The sequence below is a fragment of the Coffea eugenioides genome, chromosome 3 (assembly GCF_003713205.1).
Source record: "Coffea eugenioides isolate CCC68of chromosome 3, Ceug_1.0, whole genome shotgun sequence".
Lineage (NCBI taxonomy): Eukaryota > Viridiplantae > Streptophyta > Magnoliopsida > Gentianales > Rubiaceae > Coffea > Coffea eugenioides.
Genome location: NC_040037.1, coordinates 32,735,885 through 32,760,799, shown reverse-complemented (window position 1 = coordinate 32,760,799; position 24,915 = coordinate 32,735,885). Strand labels below are relative to the sequence as shown.

Here is a 24,915-nt window from a genome sequence, read left to right as displayed (position 1 = left end):
ACAGGCAGTCCAGTACATACAAAAGTCATCCCGTGAAATAAAAGGGGTCCTTCAAAAGACAATAGACAGAGTGAGGCCAAAACAGCTAACTAAGAGCCTTTCCTAACTATTCCCTTCATGGGATCAAAAGTGGTTCAAAAGAGTTCTAGCCTAGTTCCCCACGGAGGTCACAGACTCTCCCTCTTGCCTAGAACTAGGGGTACTCCCTTCACTAGGTGTGTCGTCACTCGGGGCCTCCACTTGCGCGTTGGCGCCAATCACACCTTGGATTAGCGCCTCGCACTCATTAATAATGTCGCCGGAACGGTCCCTAACTTCCCGGACGACATTGGTAAGACGAGTGTTCACCACCTGCAGCTGCTCCCTCAGAACGTTCGTTCGCTCTTGCTCCATAGCTAAGTCTCCTTGGAGCTCTCCAATCCGGTCAGCCTGCATCCTTATGACGCCTCTCAATCTAAGCGCCTCAGTGTGATCCCTGGCTGCGGCACTCCTAAGTCTCCTCCTCTCATCTAGGACTGCCACGACTACATGATCAGCATAAGAGTAATACTGGCAACGCCTACAGCGTCGGGTCCGGCTCGCAGTATACCAAAGCCGGATCGGACCTCCTGGCCTCTCCTGGTAATCAATGACTCGTGGCCGCCTTTGAGGTGGCTCACCTCCGCCCTCTCCGCTAGTTCCGGCCATAACCTACAAGGATAGCAAAAGGGTTCATATTTTAGACAACGTAAGCATAGTCACACTTAACGGTATCTTAACACTTCCCTCACAGGCCCTAAGGGACAAAATTCAAACTTGCCTAGGTCATTTCTAACCTAGACTCTGATACCACCTGTGACAGCTCCACCTTCCCCTAAGGCGTACCAAAGGGGTTAGCGGACTACCTGCCCAACTCTCGCCAGGACTGCTGAGGCAGTTACACACAATCTAAAAAGTTCCAGAAAATAAAAGCGCGCTCAAAAGAATCAGAACAATCACCAAACAAAAACGAAAATGGGAGCCGAACATGAATAGTATCGGCCATGTCACAAACCAACCGGAATCCAATCGATTATAGATAACATTATATCACTCGGGAGGAAACATTTCCAAACCAAATAGGATACATGAACATGGTTAAACGGTTTTACATGCATACGTTTGTAATTTCCAAATTAAAAGGAAAATATTCGAATCAAAGTACATTTAGGGTTTTCCAACCAGCGAGGAGCTTTACAAAAGAATATACTCAAACTATATGAAAACTAGCTCAACTCGTGCTTCAAACATCATAGTCTCCAAAAGGTGGTTCCCTGTAAGGAAAACAAAATTTAACAGAGTGAGCTTTCGCCCAATGAGATACCATCACCCAAGCAACGAAGTTCATATAAGTACAAAGCTATTCAACCCAAATACATTCAATAAGTGAGTCAACGAGCACCACATTGGAACACATATATTTAAAAGGATACGGTCGGCTCTCAAGAGCCCTTTTCCTCGCTTGCCATACTTGATCTTGCCCCATTGACCCTCCGTCAACACTTAAGGAGTAACCAATACCGTAGACTCCGCTTTCTCCAATTTCCTTCCACCTCACATACCCCTACCCGACCCAAAATCCAATCAGTTCACAGTGATAATACTCGAGTATACCGGAATCAAGAGTCTCATACCCAATGATTCCACATAAACAGTCCCCATGGCTTGCCAATTTCCTCGACCAAGCCCTTGCTGGCTCGATTCAATTGACCACCAATGGGGTTGAGCTCAGAGTTAACAGTAAGAGTCGTTGGATACACATCCAAACGACACCAGTTCAAGTATATTCAAGAGACATTCAATTGATACAATAAACAGTCACATAAGTCATAGAGTGCGAGAGTGATAAAGTACACCCTCGACTCAATCAATCTCAACAGTATACACAAGCATTCAAATCACAGATTTCAAGTATAACAAAGCCATGAAGTAACAATCATATGAGTAGTACATTCACCAATCAAACAAAGGAAAATTTCACAGATTTCGGTCCAACGAGCGCCTAGCGTCACCGGCACGCCCTAGAACATTCAATAAAACGCAATGAGACTCGATTACGAGTCGTAAATCCAAGCCACAAGTCACTAATGTAAAACCAAAAGAACTTGCAAACAAAATAAGGAACACTCGGTGTTAAGGGTTTAGACCACCCTAAGGTCTCTAATTACCCCTAAAACAACCCAAATCCAATAAAACATAAGAACCCACAATTTGGATAGCATTTCCCCTTAAAATTTCATATTTCCATCCTACCATCAATCATTTATATTTCTCAAACACAACCACAATTACCATTGTAAGTCATAGGCTACTCAATACAAATTATTAGGGTCACAATACCCTTAAACAAAGCCAATTCAAGAGTTCTATAGCAACCTTAGAAAAGCCCCAATTCAAAACCCTAAATCTGAAATTTTCCGTACAAGCCCGAAATTTTCTGCAAATCACTACAATTAACATACCAAAACTTCATTCTAAACCATACCAAGCCATCATCCATGGCCAACCAACATTAAACATATAAAAATAGAAAAATCATGCATGAAATCAGAAATTCATCAAGCACTACCAAAAGTTATGAAAACCTCCACAAAATCACCTCCTTAACTCACACAAGTCACTAATTGAACATTTTCAAGAACAAAAGAAAGGTTCCTTAGTCACTTACCTTGCAAACTCAAGAAAAGACCCAACTTAGCACCTCCTCTTTCCAAACTACTCCACCAACTACCTCACTACTACTTCACTAAGGGTTTTTATAGAGAAATTTCAAGTTTAATCGGTTGGATTGGGAGATTGAGCAAGATTGAGAGCAAGAGAGTTGAAGGTTTCCTTTCTTTTTCTTCTTGAGAGGACCGGGCAAAGGAGTGAAGAAAATGAAGATTTCTTGGTCAATTTTGAGATTTTAGTAAAGTCATGAATAGTGGTCAAAGTCCAAGATTAAGTAGGAAAATGACACTTGTCACCTTTTTGGTTTATAGCTATCCCTTTGTCTCTCTAATACTAATCCATCTAGGTAACCTCTAATTATCTCTTAACACCTAGAAAATTAATCCCAGTATACCAAACTTAACCTAATTGGCCGAATTTTACCGCACTTTCCGCACTTGCGGGTCCCACATCCGATATACACTCTTAATTTCTCGAAAACTAACTGATACTAGAAAAATAATTTAAAAACCACATTGACTCATAAAATTTATCTAGAAAATTTTCGTAACAAAGAAAATATAGAATTAGTGTGCAATTAAATAAAATAAAACCTAGAAAAAAGAAAAAAAATACGGGTTCTCACATACTGTTTATTGTTTATTGTTTATTGTGTTATCCTTTGGATATGGTCCACTGGATACGGTATACTCCAGTATTACCATCACTCTTAATTTGGAGTTCGGGTCCGGTAGGGGGTTGATCGGTGGATGAAAATTGGTGTAAAGTGGAGATCTACGGTCATGATTTTGCTTTTTTAAACATTGATGGAGTGTCAACGGGTTCAGATCAAGTAATGCAACGGGAATTTGGCTCTTGAGAGCCATCTATATCCTTATACTTGGAAATGTTATATATTTAGTCAATTTGTTACTTGTAGCATTATTGTTTAATTTCATGAACTTTTATGCTCGCTACTTTGATATTTCAAGTTTTACATAACGACCAACTTGCTACTTGGGTCTGCATGAAGTTGTGGAACCTCACTGAATTTTGGTTCACCCTATTAGTTTTGTTTTCCTTAAAGGGAAATCGAGCGCGGGCATAAGACTGGTACAAGCTAGCGTAGTCTAGTTTTTGAATTTTGTGATTGTACTCACGTTAGTGCTTGATTAGGGTTGGAAGTTAGCTGGAACTTGGATCTTTTGTTATACTTGGAAATGTATGAACGGTTGAGATAGAAATGAATGTACATGTACGTTCCAAGCTTAGGAACTGTTGTTTCCTTCACTTTTGAGGTTGTAACTTGCTTTCTTGAAGTGAGTGAGTGAGTCCTGGCGAGAGTTGGGCAGGCGGTCCGCTAAACCCTGGGGTATGCCCTAGGGCAAGGTGGGGTCGTCACAATGTATCTATGCTTTATATTTGTAATTGTTAGATAACTACGAATCATCCAATCATTTGTTGTGCATTAAATGTTTCCATGCAAGTGTTGAATAAGATTCATGAGCCATAAAGATTATGTACATAAAAGTAGTAGATGTACTCAGGTGCTTTGAATTTGGCTACTTCATCGATCTTAATAAACTTAAGTTAATTCATCATGCAAATAGTTGAAAGTTTGGTATGAGTATGTCTTGGTCATGGTGAAAGCATTATTTGAACAAAATTGCAAGCATATCCTTGACAAATCATAAGTAAAAGGCATAAATCAACTAGATTATTTCTTAATCATAGGCAACAGGGGATTCATGAAAGTTTTTCTACTAAACTCTCCATTATTATTTGATTATTTTATCCATTTTAAGTTGTAGTATTATTTTTGTTTGTATTCTTGATTGTTTAGATAATAGAGTGAATTAAAAAGCTGATAAGGTCTGTTAGAATGGAATGAAACTCGTGTCCCACAAGTCTAGATCTAGACTTTGGTACTCAAGTTTGGAATCGCGGAAAACCAAAGACCTTTCCAATCTCCGTAGTCATGAATGTGTTGGTATAATCTCAATCCACAACTAAATAAATTAGCCAACCTAGGTTGATGGTAGAAGGTGCCACAATCGAGTGCAATTCTTGATTGATAAGCCAAGTTGAATTTGTTGAGACATACTTAAGACAAACTCAAAGAAAGTTCACAAGGAATCAAGAGAAAACTCTCAATTTTTAATCGCCAATTCTTGGCTTTCTTTTTACGATGAAAATAAGACCTATTTATATGTCAAAAACCTAAACTATCCAAATTGGACTAGAATTCATTTATTCTATCTAACAGCTAATGGACTTTACTAACTAATGGACTCAATCTATTTAAGCTCAACATAGCTTGGCTAAATTTATTAACTAAGAAACTAACAAATGGCTAAAGTAGCCAACCTATTAAATAAATAAAACTAGAATAAACATGAGAAAAAATTCAGCCCAAAAGACAAATATCTTAAATAATCTTCAATTGGCTTCCTCCAGCTGAACTTGAACTAGGGTTTTGATTGGCATTCCTTCAAGTTCAATTTTTTTAGTGGATTTGTTCGACGAATTCCTTCAACCAATACTTGATGTAATGCATTTGTAAGCCCATTTGAATGGTTTGCTTGAACACATGACTCAAGACTCTTGGAGGTGTAAAAAAATGTTGGTACTTGAACACTTGGCAGCCACTGGATTCATACCATTCCCCCTTCTTGAAAATGATTTGTCCTCAAATCTGGTGCTTGCCTAAATTGAAGCAACTCAGGGAATGTCTTGATGAACGTGAGCCAAGAAAAATGTCTTCTATTTAGTTTGGCCACAAACATGATCTTTTAAGCATAGGTTCCAGCTCAAGCTCTAATCGCCAAAAGCACATATCACCAAGGCTACTTAGATTTCCATCATTCCCTCCCCATAGGAAAGATTCAACCTCAAATAGATTTCTAAATCAAATACAAAAGACGAGGAATGAATGATGATAAAACACTTATAAGCAGTAAATTTATCAAGTTGATAACAAAGAGCAAATTGCGCGAAATGTCACTAAACTATTCCGAAGTGCCGGTTCTGATCACTAAACTTTTTTATTAGCCAAAAATGTCACTGAACTAATAAATCTGTACCATTTTAGTCATTCCGTGTATTTATGCCGTTAGGAGAGACGGAAAATCATTTTTTTCGGGGCAATTTCGTCTACACAGTTGTTAAAAAATTTAGACCCTCATTCTTCTTCGTCCTCATCTTCTTCCTCAAAGTCACAGCAAAAATTAGACCCACTTGCTGAATTCCTCTGCCCAATTTCTGGGTCTTTGATGTCTGATCCTGTGGTGGTTTCTTCTGGCCAAACTTTCGAGCGGGTTGCTGTTCAAGTTTGCAAGGATTTAGGGGTTATCCCAAATTTATCCGATGGCTCAACCCCTGATTTTTCCGCTGTAATTCCTTATTTAGCTCTTAAATCTTCGATTATCAACTGGTGTCGACAATCCCGTGTCGAAATCCCCTCCCGACCAGATTATTCTTCCATGGAAACCACCATTGTTCAAGCAAAAACGGCCTCTCAACGGGAACATTCAGTTTCTGAAACGGAGCTGCTGAGAGGGGTAGAGAATAACCCTCCATTTCTGTTTTCTCATGCGGCTTCTGATTTGAATCCCCACAACAATTACTCCTCGTCTTCGGAGGAATCTGTGATTGCAAACGCTACCCCTTTTCTCCCATTTGCCACTCGTCCAGCTTGCTATTCTTCGCCATCATCATCAGTTCCGTCATCATTTTTCTTCAGAAACAGTATACGATGAAGCTCTGGGTACACTGGATGGAATTGGTACTGGTATTGGTATGGATGAAATGTTTGTGATGAAGTTCAAGAGTTTGGATGTGATGGAACAGGAGGAAGCAGTGATTCTTTTACGAAAAACCACTAGAGCAAACGATAAAGATGCTAGGGTAAGACTTTGTACCCCCAAGCTTTTACAAGCGATAAAACCTCTGCTGGTTTTGAGATATCCAATTGTGCAGACGAATGCAGTTGCTTCGATTGTGAATCTTTCGCTTGCTAATGTGAATAAAGTGAAGATTGTTCGATCTGGGATGGTTCCGATTCTGGTTGATTTGTTAAAGGGTGGATTTGAGGAGTCTCAGGAGCATGCCGCAGGTGGGATTTTCAGTTTAGCTCTGCAGGACGAGAATAAGATGGCGATTGGGGTTTTGGGAGCTCTGGAGCCATTGTTGCATGCTTTGAGGTCCGGGACCGAGTTGACTCTGCCTTGGCGTTGTATCATCTGAGCTTTGTCAGTAGCAATAGGGTAAAGTTGATTAAGCTTGGAGCCGTTGGGATTTTGTTGGGGATGCTGAGGAGTGGGGTTTTGGTGGGAAGGGTGGTGTTGGTGGTCTGCAATTTGGCGGTGTCACCGGAGGGGCGGTCGGCATTGTTGGATGGCAGCGCGGTGGCCAGCTTGGTGGCAATTTTGCGGGATGGAAGTGAGTCTGACTCGTCCGAGTCAACACGTAAGAATTGTATGGAAGCCTTGTACTCACTAAGTCATGGGAGTCTGAGGTTCAGAGGGCTGGCCAGGGAGTCTGGGTCTTTGATTTTCAGACATCAAAGACCCAGAAATTGGGCAGAGGAATTCAGGTGGGTCTAATTTTTGCTGTGACTTTGAGGAAGAAGATGACGACGAAGAAGCATGAGGGTATAAATTTTTTAACAGTTGTGTAGACGAAATTGCCCCTAAAAAAGTGACTTTCCGTCTCTCCTAACGGCATAAGTACACGGAATGACTAAAACGGTACAGATTTACTAGTTCAGTGACATTTTTGGCTAATAAAAAAGTTTAGTGATCAGAACCGGCACTTCGGAATAGTTTAGTGACATTTCGCGCAATTTGCTCGATAACAAAAGGAAATGTTTGGTTGCCATGCACCATCTTAAGACCTTTAATACAACCTAACAACACACTTGAATGAGCATAAGCTTCAAAGCAACACAAAAGCTTCCAAACAAGTAAACTCTCTAAAGCAACTTGGTCAAGTCGATTTTTCACACAATTTACATGGACAACGTTTAAGATAGGACAAAGAACTTCATGCAAATAAGCGACTTTAAACATAATAACTATTGACTCAAGGACTTTAAATGCACACATGATTTAAAGAAAACAAACGTCACATAATGAATTAACAAGAGACTCCCACAACTAAGATAAGTGCAATTCACAAAACAACTCCAACTAACTCTAGAAAGATGATAATAAAGCTGTCGCGCCCCATTTTTTAATGAAAAATAAATAATTACGATTACGGGTTTATAAAAATGGATTGTTGATTAATTTTGATTGAAAATTGAGTTTTTGAGTTTTAGAAAATAAATAAAGAAAATGGGCCTAAATGGGACTTTAAAAATGCGATGATTTTGGCCCAAAATAGTTTTGAAAAGGTTTTTAATGAAAAAAATAGGAGTCGCCACTTGGTATTGAGTTGAGGTGTACCAAGTCACCTAAAATGAATTTTTAAAGAAAAAGTAGAAAAAACCCTTTTTAAACGATTCCAAGTCTTCGAAAATCAAAGAAAAGTGGTCGGGAGTCATATTTGAAAAAAGGGAAGGCAAGGATAAAATCTAAATCACCCTTTCAACTTAGCCAAGGCTAGTTGCGTGATTTAGTCAAAAATTTTCTTATTTAAACCTAAAAAATTATCACATTTTGGATGTCACTATATGGATGCAAAACCTAAATCTAGGAGGATATCGGGGGGTCGAAATATCTCTTCAAAGCTTAATTGGTGCAAATCACATTAATTGTGATGTCCAATTTGACTCTTTGAAAAGGTCACGAATATGCAAAAATATAAGACTCGAAGGAAAGTAAAGAAAATAATAATTATACAAATATACATGACCTAAAGGAATGCATTATAACAGGTGTGGGGGGCTAAAATTTGTGACTTTAATTTTCCCTTTAATAGAGGGAATACGAGCGTACTAAGGTTAGAAAACCATACTCGTCCATATCCCATATTCGAGGGGTATTTCTCCTATCTAATCAAGTAAATGTACTAATCTACTCCTAATTTCCTTAAATGGAATGACAACCTAAATGTTATATGTCACACATAGAAATAAGGGATATATATACATAGGGAAAATGTCATGCAAAAATGGCAAGGGTCCTAAAAAGTAGAAAAATATGCATAAAATGTAGTGATTTGTCACACAAATATGATCTAGCGCGTGGATGGTCCCTAAGGGCCTAGCATTGGATTAACCCATGTCTACAAGTTTTCATTAGCATTGGACTAGCGAGAAATCGAGGAAATAGAGCCACAACTAGTGTTGGACTAGTGTGGTGACATCATACATTTATCATAACTAAATAAATAAAATAAACATAATAAAAACAATTAAACACATAATATCACATAAAACACATAGCACATAAGCATGATATCTAAATGCAAAATCCTAAGAAAGCGAGTAACACGTAATACACAAACATGCAAAACATACAAAGCAAATAAAACAAATAAAAACCTAACTATTACATTTGGGGGCCCTAACTACAATCTAAAGGGGTAAAAATGAAATGAAATGAAATAATAACCTAACTATTACAACTTGGCATTTAAATGCTTCTCAAATAACCAAAAATTAAATTAAAATAAATATACAAAATGAATAAATAAATAAATAAAATAAAATAATAATAATAATAATAATAAACATTCGAAAAAACATGTAATTACACACATAAAATCACATAGGATCAAATAAAGGACCCTTGATCAAGTAAAGCACATAGGAGCACATAGGATCAAAATCACCTCCCTTGAATTGTGACCTAATGAAACGAAATTTCTCTTATTTACCCTCCAAAACAAAGAAAATGATTAAGGTACCACTTTAATTAACAAATAATCATAAGATATGAGAATAAACATGTAATTGAACAATCAAAGCACTTAAATGAAAGTAAACAACCCGTATTCAAAGAATTAAAACAAGTAAGGATCCAATTGAAAGAATTAAAGAAGTTTGAGGGGTCAAATCATTATTATTACAAATATTAAGAGTCTAAATTAAAATGAAATAAAATTAAGGGCTTAAGATGAAGCATACCAAAATCAAATGATAAACTTCACAAAATGAATGAAAACCCATTTGCTATAATTAAACAACAAAATTACTCAAAATTTTACTAAATCCAATCAAAACTATAAATTTATCAAAAATTATTAAACCTTCAAATTCTCTCCTAAAACTTATGAATAATCTATCCAAAAATCACATTAAGACATACCAAAGAAAATTATCATTTTGAAGGAACAAAATTGATCAAAATTTCCAATTTTCTGGGTCATCTCAGAATTATTCAAAAGTTTGGGGGCAAAAGTGTAATTTTTGGAAGTATTTTCATGCAAACTTCGAACTGATGTAGGTCTATCTTTCATTGCTTCTGCTTATTTGGTGCAGAAATTTCATTCAAAAACTTCAAACAAAAGCCTGCAAACCCATCACTCAATGTGACGACCCTAGTTCTTCCTAAGGCGAACCCTATGGTATGGCGGACCGCTTGCCTAGCTCTCGTCAGGGTTCAATACAAGTCAAATTTAAACTTAATGGTACACAACCAATAATAAAAGCCAATATAAAGAAAAGTCGTTTTCTTATACAATCATTCAAGTCTTACATCACAAAGTTTCCAAAAGGTACCTCAACTTTCCCCAAAAATGCAACCATCCAAAAACTAACTAAACTTTATACATCCAAATTCTAATCAAAAGTTGGTAAAGTCAGCTTCTCCAAAAATCTTTCCATCCGAGATCCTGTTAAGGAAAACAAAACTACGGGGGTAACCTAACGCTCAGTGAGGCCAAGAAAAGCATGCAAACAAATAAATTCATGTAGCAATAACACTTGTACAAGAAATATAGCTAGCAAGTTCATGTAATTCACAAATAACAGTAAAACACAATCAATAAGGATATGGGAGCTCTCAGGAGCTGAATTCCACATAACTTGGCCAAGGTCTTGATCCAAATATCCCACGTTGACTCTCCGTCAACCGAGCAAGTACCAAATCCGTAGACTCCACTTTCACCAAATTCCGTCCACCATTACACCCTCTACCGGGCCCGCACGTCGACTAGAAAAGACGATACAACTCGAGTATGCCAAGCAAGATCTCAAAAGATCAAGCTTTATGGTTTTCTCATGGTTCACCAAGCTTCCTGACCAAGCCCATGCCGGCTCGACTCGCAAGGTTAACCAATGAGTTTTTGGCGTCCCCTACGAGTACAAGTATAAGTCGATGAGATGGCTCTCCAATCGATGTCGAGTCAAGCACAAGTATAATTTTCAAGTATGACCAAGTCAATTATCAAATCAAATAAAACAGAACGAGTGCGATAAAGTACACACTCGTCTCGACAAGTCCAATTCACATGTTCAACAAGAAATATTTCAAGTATTATGCAACAAGTCATGCACTTGACACTCACCAGTTCAAAAGCAAGTGAGCAAATAAAGCTCTTCAGTTGTCCAAACCGGGATTCCTTTTGAAGCCCTCTTGAGCACTTAAAGAAATAGTGACCATCCATCACTCACGTATACTTTAGACCATTGAGCATACAAACAAGAAAGTTCGTTTACCTAGAACTAGAACAATGCATCAAAAAGGTTTATTTTATTGAAAATTCAAATTCACAAATGAAGGTTTAAGGTCACAAGTTCGAGTCAAATTAAAGGAGCTTTTTGCTAAATCATTGAAATAATGCTCAAAGAGAACTCAAAAGTCATTTTTGATTCAAGTTGTGGTTAGTAAATCTCAATTCCAAAAGAAAGTACAAATTTCACTTTTGGCACAAAAATCGAGAAAAAGGTAGGTAGTTTTTATCTCCCAAAACTTCAAATCTCATGACCAAAATTTAGAATATAATGGATGTTCACATTTTTCAAACTAATGGAGATAAAAATCATCCAAAACTCCACTCATTTCATAGAAATTGTCAAAGTTGAATGTTTCAAGTTTTGAGTAGAAAACTGGACAAATTCTCTAAGAATCTCTTGAGTTAAAATGCTCCATTTTTAAAGTTCAAACTCATAAAATGAAAGGCATAAGACTAAGAATTGAAGTCCATTTCTCAAGTATGAAAATGAGGCGCAATAACCAAGAAAGTCAACAACTAAGAAAACGCATCAAGAGAGGTTTATTCCATTGGAAATCGAGTTTCAAAAATGAAGTGTTAAAGTCACAAGAGAACTTGTATCATTCATGAAATCGAGTTTAAAATGAACCCTCAATCTAAAAAGGGAATTGGAAGTTCTTAAAATGTTCAATTTATAGGAAACCAGAAATTCCAGCTTTGGATGACAACACTTGAAAAATCATATCTTGAGTTTGGTAAGTCCAAAAATTGGAAAATTTATACCATTGGAAATTAGATTCAAAGTACTAAAACTTTCTATAAGACACTTTTCCCAGATTCTAACTAGAAACCATTCAAATCTCAGCTCAAAGTTGCTATTTCATGAAGACAGGGCAGAACCAGTTCTTGTTTTTTAGCCAAGTTTGGAAATTCGGAAAAATTCACAGAAATTGAATCAGCCTCTGGAATTTATAAAAAAGTAAGAGTTTCAAGTAAAGTTTCAAACACAATAAGTGGAACTAAATTTGGATTTTTGAACAACAAGATACAACAGTTTGAAGATGGCTGGATTTCGCAACCTGTTCAACAATTTTCCAGTTTCCAGCTTTGACACAGTTTTGAAATCAGACCATATCTAACTCTACACAAGTCCAAATTGAGAATGGTTTATGGTGTTAGAAACTATATTCAAAATTCTTCAAATCATCAGAAGATATCATTTTCAAACTCCTATCACAAGTGAGGCGAAATTGAGCCACAAGATACGGTTTCCCAGTTTCTCTCAGGTAAACAGATAAAACAGGTCAGTCCACTTTGCCGATTTGCTACGGCTCACTCAAAACAAACTAGCAGGGAAATTTTATAGCGTTAGAAAGCCCTTGGTGTCTAGTTTTAAATGCCACAAATGGTACTCTTCGACTTTTGTATAAAGATTTATACACAGACAAAGAATACCTGGTTGACTGACCTGGGTACTTTTTATTTTTCCAGTTTTGAAGAGCAAATCTTTGGGGCATCATTTGGGCATTGAAATGGTATTGTAATTATGCCAAATTCGGTACACTTAAACTTCCATATATGGACTACTTCTTTACCAAAATTTAGGGAAGAACTTGCATGGGAAGGCAGTTAACAAAATGATCAAAATTTGTGAAATTCTTCGAAACCAATCTGCAACCTTATCATTCTTTCTTTTCCAAAAGTTTTGTGCAACGAAATCAGCCCCAATTTGCTCCATGTTTTAATCCAAGACTCTAACAACATTAAATGAGCAATTGATGGTTAAATAACACTAAAATTTTGGAAATAAAATACCCCAAAACAGACTTGACCATTCGGTCAGTAGGGGAAAGGAAAATTTCCAGATTTTCTGCCAATCTTTTCATGCAATTTTGAAGCACCAAACGAAAGAGTTTTTGGCTAGAAATTTGTCCACTTAAAGTTCAATATATCCGCTCTCAAATGGGACAAGAAAGTCACAAAAATATGGCATCAAAACAGAGTAACAAAAATTCAAAATTTTGGCCAGCACTTCTCCCTCTCCTCTCAGTACTCTCTTTCTTTTTCCTCTTCTAGTTTCTACCATTAAAACTCATCACAAACACACTAACACACACATAAACATCATGGCAGCCCTCATCTAACCAAGGTTTGAGTTCATAGAGCCCACTTCAACCAACCAAATCCAACCAACAACAACAAGAAGGAAGCTACAAGCTTTAAAGCCAAGAAATGAAACAAGAAAGCAAGAGTTTTTGGTGAGAAATGTGTATACCTTCCAAACACAAGAGGAAACCCTAGAATTTTGGTATGAGAAACTCCCTAAAACAGTCCCAAGCAGCTCTCTTCTTTTCAAGATGTCCTCTTCCAAGCTTGCATGAAGACCCAAGACAAGAAGCAATTTTTGGAGAGCTTTGTGGAGCAAAAATGGAAGACAAAAGCTGAAATTTTGAGGGGAAATGGGAAGGGGGATGGCCGGCCAAAGAGTGGAGGAGAAGGAAGAGTGTTTCTGTGGTAGTTGGGTAACTTGATTGAGTGACAAGAGAAATGACATAAAGGTGGTCTTGGCCCCAAAAATCAACGGTTGATTAGTGAGCCAGTGGTGCTCCTAATTGAGCTTAGCTTAACTCACTCACTACTAATCCCTCAATTAACTTTTCTTAGTCTACTATTAATCATCCTTACTCTTTCAAGACTAATGTACTCTCGGATCGAATTTGCCTCGAAAAATGTGCATTCACTATTTTTCGCTAAACGACCCGCAGAAAAATTAAATTTGCTAATGAAACGTTTTAGAAATATAAATGAGACATTGTTCCATGTAAATGAATTTAAAATGGTTGAAATAAATTATTCAGAGAAAATGGTTAAATAAATAATTAAATAAACCAGTAAAACGAAATAAAAGTAAGTGGAATAAAATAAGAATTCGGGTCCTCACATCCTTCCCCCCTTAAAAGAATTTCGTTCTCGAAATTCATACCTTGATTTAGAAACAACTTTGGATATTTCTTCTAGATCTCTTCTTCTACTTCCCAGGTCGCTTTCTCGATTCCATGATTTCTCCAAAAAACCTTCACTAGGGGAATTTGCTTGCGTCTTAATTCCTTCACTTTTCGATCTAAAAGCTTTACCGGTCTTTCCTCATGTGGATTCTCATCAATCTCTACTTCTTCTAGCATATGCCATTCTCACACCACTAAACTAGCCACTTACACCTTACGGCTTAGGGTATCTGCCACTACATTAGCCTTCTCGGGGTGGCGGTTAAGCGACAAATCATAATCCTTCAAAAATTCCACCCATCTACGTTGCCTCAAATTCAACTCTTTCAGGAAAAAAATAGTTACTTAAAACTATTGTGGTTAGTAAAAATCTCGAAAGTCACTCCATATAATTAATGTCTCCACTTTTCAAGGCAAACACCACTGCCGTTAACTCCAAGTCATGGGTCGGATAATTCTGTTCATGAGTTTTTACTTACGGGAGCCATACGCAATCACTTCTCCATTTTACATTAATACACATCCTAAACCATTCTTTAAAGCATCCATATAAACCACAAAAACCATTTTCTCCGCTCGACAAGGCTAATACGATGCCTCAGTCGAATACTTTTCCAACTCTTGAACCCTTCCTCGCATTTAAAATCCCATATGAACTTGCCATACTTCTTAGTCAACATGGTTAGGGGTTTTGCAGTCTTAGAAAAGTCCTTGATAAACCGACGATAATATTCGACTAACCTCAAGAAACTCCAAACTTCGGTAGGGTTTTCTGGTCGTTTTCACTTAGAAACAACTTCTACCTTAGCTGGTCCACGGTAATTCCTTCCTTAGAGATTATATGACCTAGAAAGGCTACTTCTTCCAACCAATTCACATTTATAGAACTTAGCAAAAGAAGTTGGCGCTCTCTCAAGATTTGTAAACTATTCTCAAGTACGGTTCACGATCTTATTATAGGTCTAAAGGTCTGGGACAGTAAATTAAATATACATGTAAGCCGTAAAATCAATTAAAGTAAGGTAAATTTTTTTTTAATAAAAGATCATAATAGTTACACCAAGTGAGGATAAATTCATCAAATAATTTCAAAAGAAAGGGGGACAAACAAAACCATAGGAAAACGTGCTAAATCGCAAATGTACAAAAGAACAAAAGAACTTTATTTCCTATACAAAAGATTACAATCTCTATCATTCGAGTGGAGTCAAATCCATCCCCATTCGTAAAGCTTCCACTACTTGGATCTCTCTCACAGCCATTAGCATTAATCACTCATTTTGGCACTTGATTGCTTTGTAGCGGACCTAGTAGGCTACAGAGTATTTTCTCTTTTTCTTAGAGGCACTAGAGCAGCTTGAAACCTGATGTTCAGCACTACCACAGATCAGACATTTTTCTCGCTTTTTCCAGTACTCAGTTTCAGTGTGGTTAAACTTGCCACAGTATTCATAAGTCACACGAGAAGTCACGGTCTGATCAGTTTGAGAATTTTCTTTGTATTTCTTCTCTAGTTCCACGTTTTTATATAGCAACTCAATCTTCTCTGCATATTCTTGTTTCTACCGTCCTTCTCAGTAGTCAGCCAATTTCTTTTGAAATTCTACCTCCTTTCGAAGAATGTCCATTTCCTTACGTATCTCTCCCAAATTTGTCATCTCACCGTTTGACTTAAATCAAATCCTAGCCTGCCAGGAAAATCAGAGAATCAAAATAAGTAACTATTCACACTGGAAAATTCTGGCCATTTTACTCTTCCGTTCTTTCGCTTACAGGTTTCCCAAAAAATATGAATCTTAACTATTCTCTACTTGATATGGACGAGTTCTTGGGTCTTCCACAAGAACTACTATCATCACTTATACACATAACAAAATATGAAGATCTTATGCCTTAATATAAAAGTTCACACCCTAACTCACTCTCTAATACTCACGAAGTTACTCGAGAAGAATCCCTAACCTCTTGCTCTCACTAGTGCCTTATACCATCCTCTCAACCCAATTTCTGCTGCTTTGGGATCGGATCTTTCATGAAACCTAGGTGGGGCAAACTTCATGAATCACTCTAAAGACCTATTCTCACCCCTCTCTTGGTTCCTAGGTTGGTTGATTGTTTTAAGGCCTTGACGCTCAATTAAACGCTCAAAAATATCAATTATGCGGCTAAGGGTCGTAGTCACTAGGTCACCCTCTCCGTTCCTAGGGTTTTGGTTCAGACCAATCACTGATCCCTCATCTCTCTCGGGAGTGTGAGGTTGCCGAAACCCACGCCCATGACCCCGTCCACGTCCCCGCTGATCCATAATTTTAATATTTTCTAAAGGCATAACGTGAAATACATACACATACGCAAAGTTTAAAATGACACTTTAATCATGCAAAACGAAAATAAATAGGAGAGATGCCAAAAATAATTGCAATTATGAACAACTCATAGCATAGATTAGAAGTCATGGAGCAATAAAGTCAAACACCTCATAAGTAACGTTCAAGTGCTTCAAAAGATAGGTAGCATAATTAAGCAAAATACAATGGCCTTTGAACAAGCACCACCCTAACTATTCTAGACAAAAACTACTAAAGTAGATTAAATCACTAGCTTAGTGACTGGCGGACTCAGAAGTCTCTGCTACTTCAGTAGGATCATTTTCATTTTCAGCACTAGGAGTCTCTTCCTCATGTCCCTCGTCAAGTATCTTGCCATCCACCACTTGTTCAACCAAGGTAACACACTCGACCATCATTCCCTCAATCTGGTCTCTAATTTCATGTACTACCCTAGTGAGTTGGCGCTTAACCTCCTGAACCTGCTCACGAAGAGCCTCAACCTTTTTCCACTCCTCAAGTACATCCGTCTCCAGTTCATGAACTCTAACAGTTTGGACATCCACAGTCGCCCTCAGTCCTCGATTATCCTCTCGGACTACCCTAGTTTCCTCGAATAACCGCCTTCAATCATTGATTTTCGGTAGCACCACTTCGTTAGGGTACGAGTAAGTTCTCCAATAGTCACATAAAGACCTATTACGACAAATTAGGGTCCACTGCCAAAGAGGGCCCCAAGGCCTCACTCAATAACGAATTGTTGGAAGGTGCCTCAGAGGGGACCCATCTCTACCATTTCCTTCCATGACCTACAATTAACCCACAAAACTAAAGGTTAGGACCTTATAATCACTGGTGCTATTCAACAAATTAACTTAAGATTTATCACAAATTTCTATGACCAAAAGCTCATGACTAAGAACTCCTAACCCTATTCCAGGTATTTCAAACCTAGCGCTCTGATTTTCATTCCTACAAGCGGTCACTTAACTTTCAAACCAGTCCCACAGTCCGGCATCCTAAATTTTTAGTCTAAGATACACTACAGAGATCTGACGCCTAAGCTCCGATACCAACTGTGACGATCCCACTTCTTCTTAGGGCAAACCCTATGGTATCGGCGGGCTGCCTGCCTAGCTCTCGCCAGGGCTCAATACGAGTCAAATTTAAATTTAACGGTATACAACCAATAATAAAAGCCAATATAAAGAAAAGTCGCTTCCTTATACAATCATTCAAGTCTTACATCACAAAGTTTTCAAAAGGTACCTCAACTTTTCCCAAAAATACAACCATCCAAAAACTAACTAAACTATATACATCCAAATTCTAATGAAAAGTTGGTAAAGTCAGCTTCTCCAAAAATCTTTCCATCCGAGCTCCTGTTAAGGAAAACAAAACTACGAGGGTGAGCTAACGCTCAGTGAGACCAAGAAAAGCATGCAAACAAATAACTTCATGTAGCAACAACACTTGTACAAAAAATATAGTTAGCAAGTTCATGTAATTCACAAATAACAGTAAAATACAATCAATAAGGATACGGGAGCTCTCAGGAGCTGAATTCCACATAGCTTGGCCAAGGTCTTGATCCAAATATCACACGTTGACTCTCCGTCAACCGAGCAAATACCAAATCCGTAGACTCCACTTTCACCAAATTTCGTCCACCATTACACCCCCTACCGGGCCTGTACGTCGACTAGAAAAGGTGATACTACTCAAATATGCCAAGCAAGATCTTTTGTTTTATGATTTCCTCATGGTTCACCAAACTTCCCGACCAAACCCATGCCGGCTCAAGTTGCAAGGTTAACCAATGAGTTTTGGGCGTCCCCCACAAGTACAAGTACAAGTCGATGAGATGGCTCTCCAATCGACGTCGAGTCAAACACAAGTATAATTTTAAGTATGAGCAAGTCAATTATCAAATCAAGTAAAAGAGAACGAGTGTGATAAAGTACACACTCGTTTCGACAAGTCCAATTCACATATTCAATAAGAAGTATTTCAAGTATTATACAACAAGTTATGCACTTGACACTCACCAGTTCAAAAGCAAGTGAGCAAATAAAGCCCTTCAGTTGTCCACACCGGGATTCCTTTCGAAGCCCTCTTGAGCACCTGAAGAAATAGTGACCATCCATCACTCACGTATACTCTAGACCATTGAGCATACAAAGAACAAAGTTCGTTTACCTAGAACTAGAACAATACATCAAAAAGGTTTATTTTATTGAAAATCAAAATTCACAAATAAAGGTTTAAGGTCACAAGTTCAAATCAAGTTAAAGGAGCTTTTTGCTAAATCATTGAAATAATGCTCAAAGAGAACTCAAAATTCATTTTTGATTCAAGTCGTGGTAAGTAAATCTCAATTCCAAAAGAAAGTACAAATTTCACTTTTGGCACGAAAATCGAGAAAAGGTAGGTAGTTTTTATCTCTCAAAACTTCAAGTCTCATGACCCAAAAATTAGAATATAAAGGACGTTTACATTTTTCAAACTAATGGAGATAAAAATCATCCAAAACTCCACTCATTTCATAGAAATTGTCAAAGTTAAACGTTTCATGTTTTGAGTAGAAAACTGAAGAAATTCTCTAAAAATCTCTTGAGTTAAAACGCTCCATTTTTAAAGTTCAAACTCATGAAATGAAAGGCATCAGACTAAGAATTGAAGTCCATTTCTCAAATATGAAAATGAGGCGCAATAACCAAGAAAGTTAATGACTAAGAAAAAAATCAAGAGAGGTTTATTCCATTGGAAATCGAGTTTCAAAAATGAAGTGTTAAAGTTACAAGAGAACTTGTATCATTCATGAAATTGAGTTTAAAATGAACCCTCAATCTAAAAAGGGAATTGGAAGTTCTTAAAATGTTCAATTCATGGGAAACCAGAAATTCCAGCTTTGGATGACAACACTTGAAAAATCATATCTTAAGTTTGGTAAGTTCAAAAATTGGAAATTTTATGCCGTTGGAAACTAAATTCAAAGTACTAAAATTTTCTGGAAGACACTTTTCCTAGATTCTAACTAGAAACCATTCAAATCTCAGATCAAAGTTGTTGTTTCATGAAGACAGGGCAGAACCAGTTCTTGTTTTTAAGCCAAGTTTGGAAATTTGGTAAAATTCACAGAAATTGAATCAACCTTTGGAATTTATAACACAGAAAGAGTTTCAAGTAAAGTTTCAAACACAACAAGTGAAACTAAATTTGAATTTTTGAACCACAAGATACAACAGTTTGAAGATGTCTGGATTTCACAACCTGTTCAACAATTTCCCAATTTCCAGCTTTGACACAGTTTTGAAATCAGACCATATCTAACTCTACATAAGTCCAAATTGAGAATGGTTTATCACGTTAGAAACTAGATTCAAAATTCTTCAAATCATCAAAAGACATCATTTTCAAACTCCTATCACAAGTGAGACGAAATTGAGCCACAAGATACAGTTTTCCAGTTTCTCTCGGGTAAACAGATAAAACAGGTCAGTCCACTTTGCCGATTCGCTACGGCTCACTCAAAATGAACTGGTAGGGAAATTTTATACCATTGGAAAGCTCTTGGTGCTAGTTTTAAATGTCACAAACGGCACTCAATTTTGACTTTTGTACAAAGATTTATACATAGACAAAGAACCCCTGGTTGACTGACCTGGGTAGTTTTTTTTTCCAACTTTGAAGTGCAATCTTTGGGGAATCATTTGGGCATCGAAATGGTATTGTAATTATGTAAAATTTGGTACACTTAAACTTTCATATATGGACTACCTCCCTACCAAAATTTAGGCAAGAACTTGCATGGGAAGGCAATTAACAAAATGATCAAAGTTAGTGAAATTCTTTGAAACCAATCTGCCAATCTTATCATTCTTTCTTTTCCATAAGTTTTGTCCAACGAAATCAGCCCCAATTCACTCCATTTTTGAAACCAAAATTCTAACAACATTTAATGAGCAATTTATGGTCAAATAACACTAAAATTTTCGAAATGAAACACCCCAAAACAGATTTGACCATTCGGTCAGAAGAGGAAAGGAAAGTTCCAGATTTTTGGCCAATTTTTTTCATGCAATTTTGAAGCACCAAACGAAAGAGTTTTTGGCTAGAAATTTGTCCACTTAAAGCTGAACATATCAGCTCTCAAATGAGCCAAGAAAGTCAGGAAAATATGGGATCAAAACAGAGTAACAAAAACTCAAAATTTTGGCCAACACTTCTCCCTCTCCTCTCGGTTCTCTCTTTCTTTTTCCTCTTCTAGTTTCTATCATTAAAACTCATCACAAACACACTAATACACACATAAATATCATGGCAGCCCTCATTTAACCAAGGTGGGAGTTCATAGAGCCCACTTCAACCAACCAAATCCAACCAACAACAACAAGAAGTAAGCTACAAGCTTCAAAGCCAAGAAATGAAACAAGAAAGCAAACATTTTGGTGAGAAATGTGTATACCTTCCAAACACAAGAGGAAACTCTAGATTTTTGGTATGAGAAACTCCCTAAAACAATCCCAAGCAGCTGGCCCTCTCTTCTCTTCAAGATGTCCTCTTCCAAGCTTGCATGAAGACCCAACACAAGAAGCAATTTTTGGAGAGCTTTGTGGAGCAAAAATGGAAGACAAAAGCTGAAATTTTGAGGGGAAATGGGAAGGGGGATGGCCGGCCAATGAGTAGAGGAGAAGAAAGAGTGTTTGTGTGATAGTTGGGTAACTTGATTGAGTGACAAGAGAAATGACATAAAGGTGGTCTTGGCTCCAAAAGTCAACGGTTGATTAGTGAGCCATTGGTGCTCTTAATTGAGCTTAAGTTAACTCATTCACCACCAATCCCTCAATTAATATTTCTACTATTAATTATCCTTAGTTCTCCAAGACTAATGCACTCTCGGATCGAATTTGCCTCGAAAAATGTGCATTCACTATTTCTCGCTAAACGAGTCGCAGAAAAATTAAATTTGCTAGCGAAACGTTTTAGAAATATAAATGGGAAATTGTTCCATGTAAATGGATTTAAAATGGTTGAAATAAATTATTCGGAGAAAACGGTTTAATAAATAATTAAATAAACCAGTAAAACGAAATAAAAGTAAGTAGAATAAAATAAGAATTCGGGTCCTCATACTCAACACCCCTTAACAACTGAACACTTTGATTAACACAACCCAATCATGAACACCAAGCCATTGAAGATCAAAAGAGAATCGACTGAATAATACAAGAAAGGGCGACCTAAGCTGGTTTTTGGTGAAACAACACTTGAGGATTCGACCTCATCACCCAAACATCAAACATTAAAACATCTTTAAAACTGTTTTAGCAAATCGTAAACCATCAAAACTCAAATCTTTGATGCAACAAGGATCACAAAAAGAGCAAATAACAAGTGCAAACATATCAACCAAATAAAGCTCATGCGATGGTCCAACAAAACCTCATAGAAAGAGTTAAGTCGGCTAACTAAAGATGTATTCATTACCTGCATGCAGTTGAAGACTGAATCGATGTGAGGGAAACAAAGAGATTGAGCTTGAAGTGATGGACACGGAGCAGAAATTTTGTTCGCCGTTCCTCAAGTCTAGTAAAGGCAGCAAGTTCAGACCCCAATTTGAAGACGTTGCAGCGGTTTTCTCCAAATGTTTTATGAATACCAATTGGTCACTGATGATTGTAGATGGTGCAGCAAGAAAAATTTCCTCAAAAGGAGATTGGGATTTGTAGAAATAAGGTCACGAACAGAGTGGATTCATCAACCCTGGCTCAACTTTCAGCAGAAAAAATTTTCTGCAATTTTCTTCTCCCCTTTTATGGTCTTTTCCCCTTTTTCTTTGCAGTTTTACTTTCTTTGATCCCTCTGATCCTCTCTTGATCCTCAGCCCTCACCTTCTCTCCCTTTCTCCCTATCTTTTTTTGTGAGAACCCTAAAATTTTCACATATTCTCCGCATTTCTTTTGTTTATTCTCATTTCCTTTTTAAAATGAAAATTTGCTAACCAAGTTTTCAAAGGAAGATTTTCATTATAAATGTGAGCGTGTGTTTGTGTATAGTATGTATATTTATGTGAGATTATATATATATCTTTGTTAGAAGTACGGACGAACACGGCTTGTGAGCTTGGAAAGAAAAATTTCTGCTGAAAATGTTTTGTACCAAATCCGGCCAAGAATTGGCCGGATTTTTGGCCGGATTGCTTGAGGGATTTGAAAAAAAATTTGATCCGCCATTGCCTAGAATCCGGCCGGATTGTGACGTCATCTCCGGCAGTCAACTTTGACTGGCTACTTTTTCTTCCTTCTTATCTTGTTTTTGGCCAAAATATCTTGATTTTTACTCCTTGCTTGACCGGTTGTCTTGAGAGAAAAACCAAGAAAGCTCTTCATTTTCTAGTTTCAATTTTTACCCAAATCTTGAGTTTTAACCGGTGAAATTCCAAACTACTCCGTACGAGTGCTAGCTAAGAAGGATTAAAGGTCTTGGTGGAGTTATTTTTGAAAGGGAAACCCTAAGTTGCTAGCTTTCTTGAGTCTTGAGGTAAGTTAGATAAGAAAGTATCTCTTGCTTTAACAATGGTTAATTGGTGGTTGTTAGAGGTTAGTTATGCTATTTTGGAGAGGATTTCATGATTTTAAGTAAGGTTGGATCAATTTCTGATTTATTGGAGAATTTTCTGATTTTATATCATTATTGTTAGTTGATTATGGAAGGATAGCTTGATATGGTATAAAATGAAGCTTGTGCATATTAATTGTGGTTATTTGCGAAAAATTTCAGATTTATGCGGAAAATTGCAGTTCTAGGGTTTTGATTTGGGGTTTTCTTATGGTTGGTTCTTAAGCTTCTAATTGGCCTTGATTGAAGGGTATTGTGGTCCAAATTGGATGTATTTTATTGCTTATGCTTATGAACCGTATGTGTGATCGTGGTTAATTGCTATGAGAATGGGTATTTGATTGTAGGGTGAAAGTGAAATGGTTAAAGGGAAATACTGCCCGTTTATTTTCTTGTCATGTGAGTGAGTTAAAGTGGATTTGGAAATGTGATTTTGTGTCAAGTTGGACGTACTTCATTGAAAACTACGTCGGTTCTCAAGGGTGTTCGAGGAGATACATTTCTATTCGAACTTATATATTTTCGCTTGGCGAATACCCTGACCGTTTTACCATTTTAACACATGATACCTCTTCAGTTTGAAACTTCAAATGTTTACTTACTTCTTACCAAAATAAAGAGGTATGAATTAGGGTTTTCTCGGCCACGAGAAAACTACTTTCAAGTAAGGTTTTAAGTGTGAAATTATGGTATTTTGTCCTCCTTTTCACATGATTTTCATCAATACATTTGTTATATAATATCTACTTGAATATATGTCGATTTTGAGCCACATAAACGATTCAGAAAAATATTTCTTTAACCTATCTAGCTGGATTCTAATTTGTCTTCGGTCCAAGTGTTTCCGTTGGAAATTTCTATAACCCTTTTTCGTTTAGTTTTGTGTTTGATTTGGGAAACCCTTAATTATTTCCGTCCTCAGATCCAAATGCCCTCATTTCACTTTTAAAGTCATCTTTATACGTTCTTCGCATTATTAGTCAGATTTTCTTTGATTTCACCTAATTGTTTTGCTAGATGAACTGTAATATTCTCTCTCACTTAATCTTAGGTTTCATCGGTGACTGAGGGTATCATCCGGAGGGATATTTTGGACGTTATTTTGCGTAAATAGGTGAGTGTTCCTTGTTGTTATGTTTCTCTTGACTATATGGCTTGTTATGAATTATTGATAACATGTTAAATACATTCTTTGATTGCTAAAATGAGTTTTCCAGGCGGGTGTGTACTTTATCACACTCGACCTAAATGAATGTGAAATTTACAATGATTGAATGATTGACAATGATTGAATGCTTATATGTGCATCAATGTAAGCCTTTGGCTGAACTGGGCCCTGCCCTTCGTTACCGATCGACTCGAGCCAGAAGCGGACTCAGTCGGGCGATTTGGTGACCCTGGGTGAATGTTTGGTATACTCGAGTATTACCTTGTTGTCGGGTGGAGTCCGGCCAACGTTCGGAAGGGGGTGAAATGAAATGAATGAATGAGTGATAATGTAAATGAAGTGTTTTACTTACAAAATTGCATTTTCAAATGATTGGAGGAATAAAGTAAATAAAAGGAGAATGAATGAATGAATGGCTCCATGTGAGCACGTATCCTTTTAATGAATGTGTTATTACTGCTTTATATTGTAAATGTTTCTTGAATTATTTGTTATCTATGGTTAATGCATTGGACTTATTGTTTAC

General features: G+C 37.2%; 1 pseudogene; it reads left to right on the top strand.

Moving 5' to 3' along the window:
* The first annotated feature begins 5,595 nt into the window (after positions 1 to 5,595).
* On the top strand, positions 5,596 to 7,341 carry LOC113766430 (annotated as a pseudogene).
* Positions 7,342 to 24,915: the final 17,574 nt, after the last annotated feature.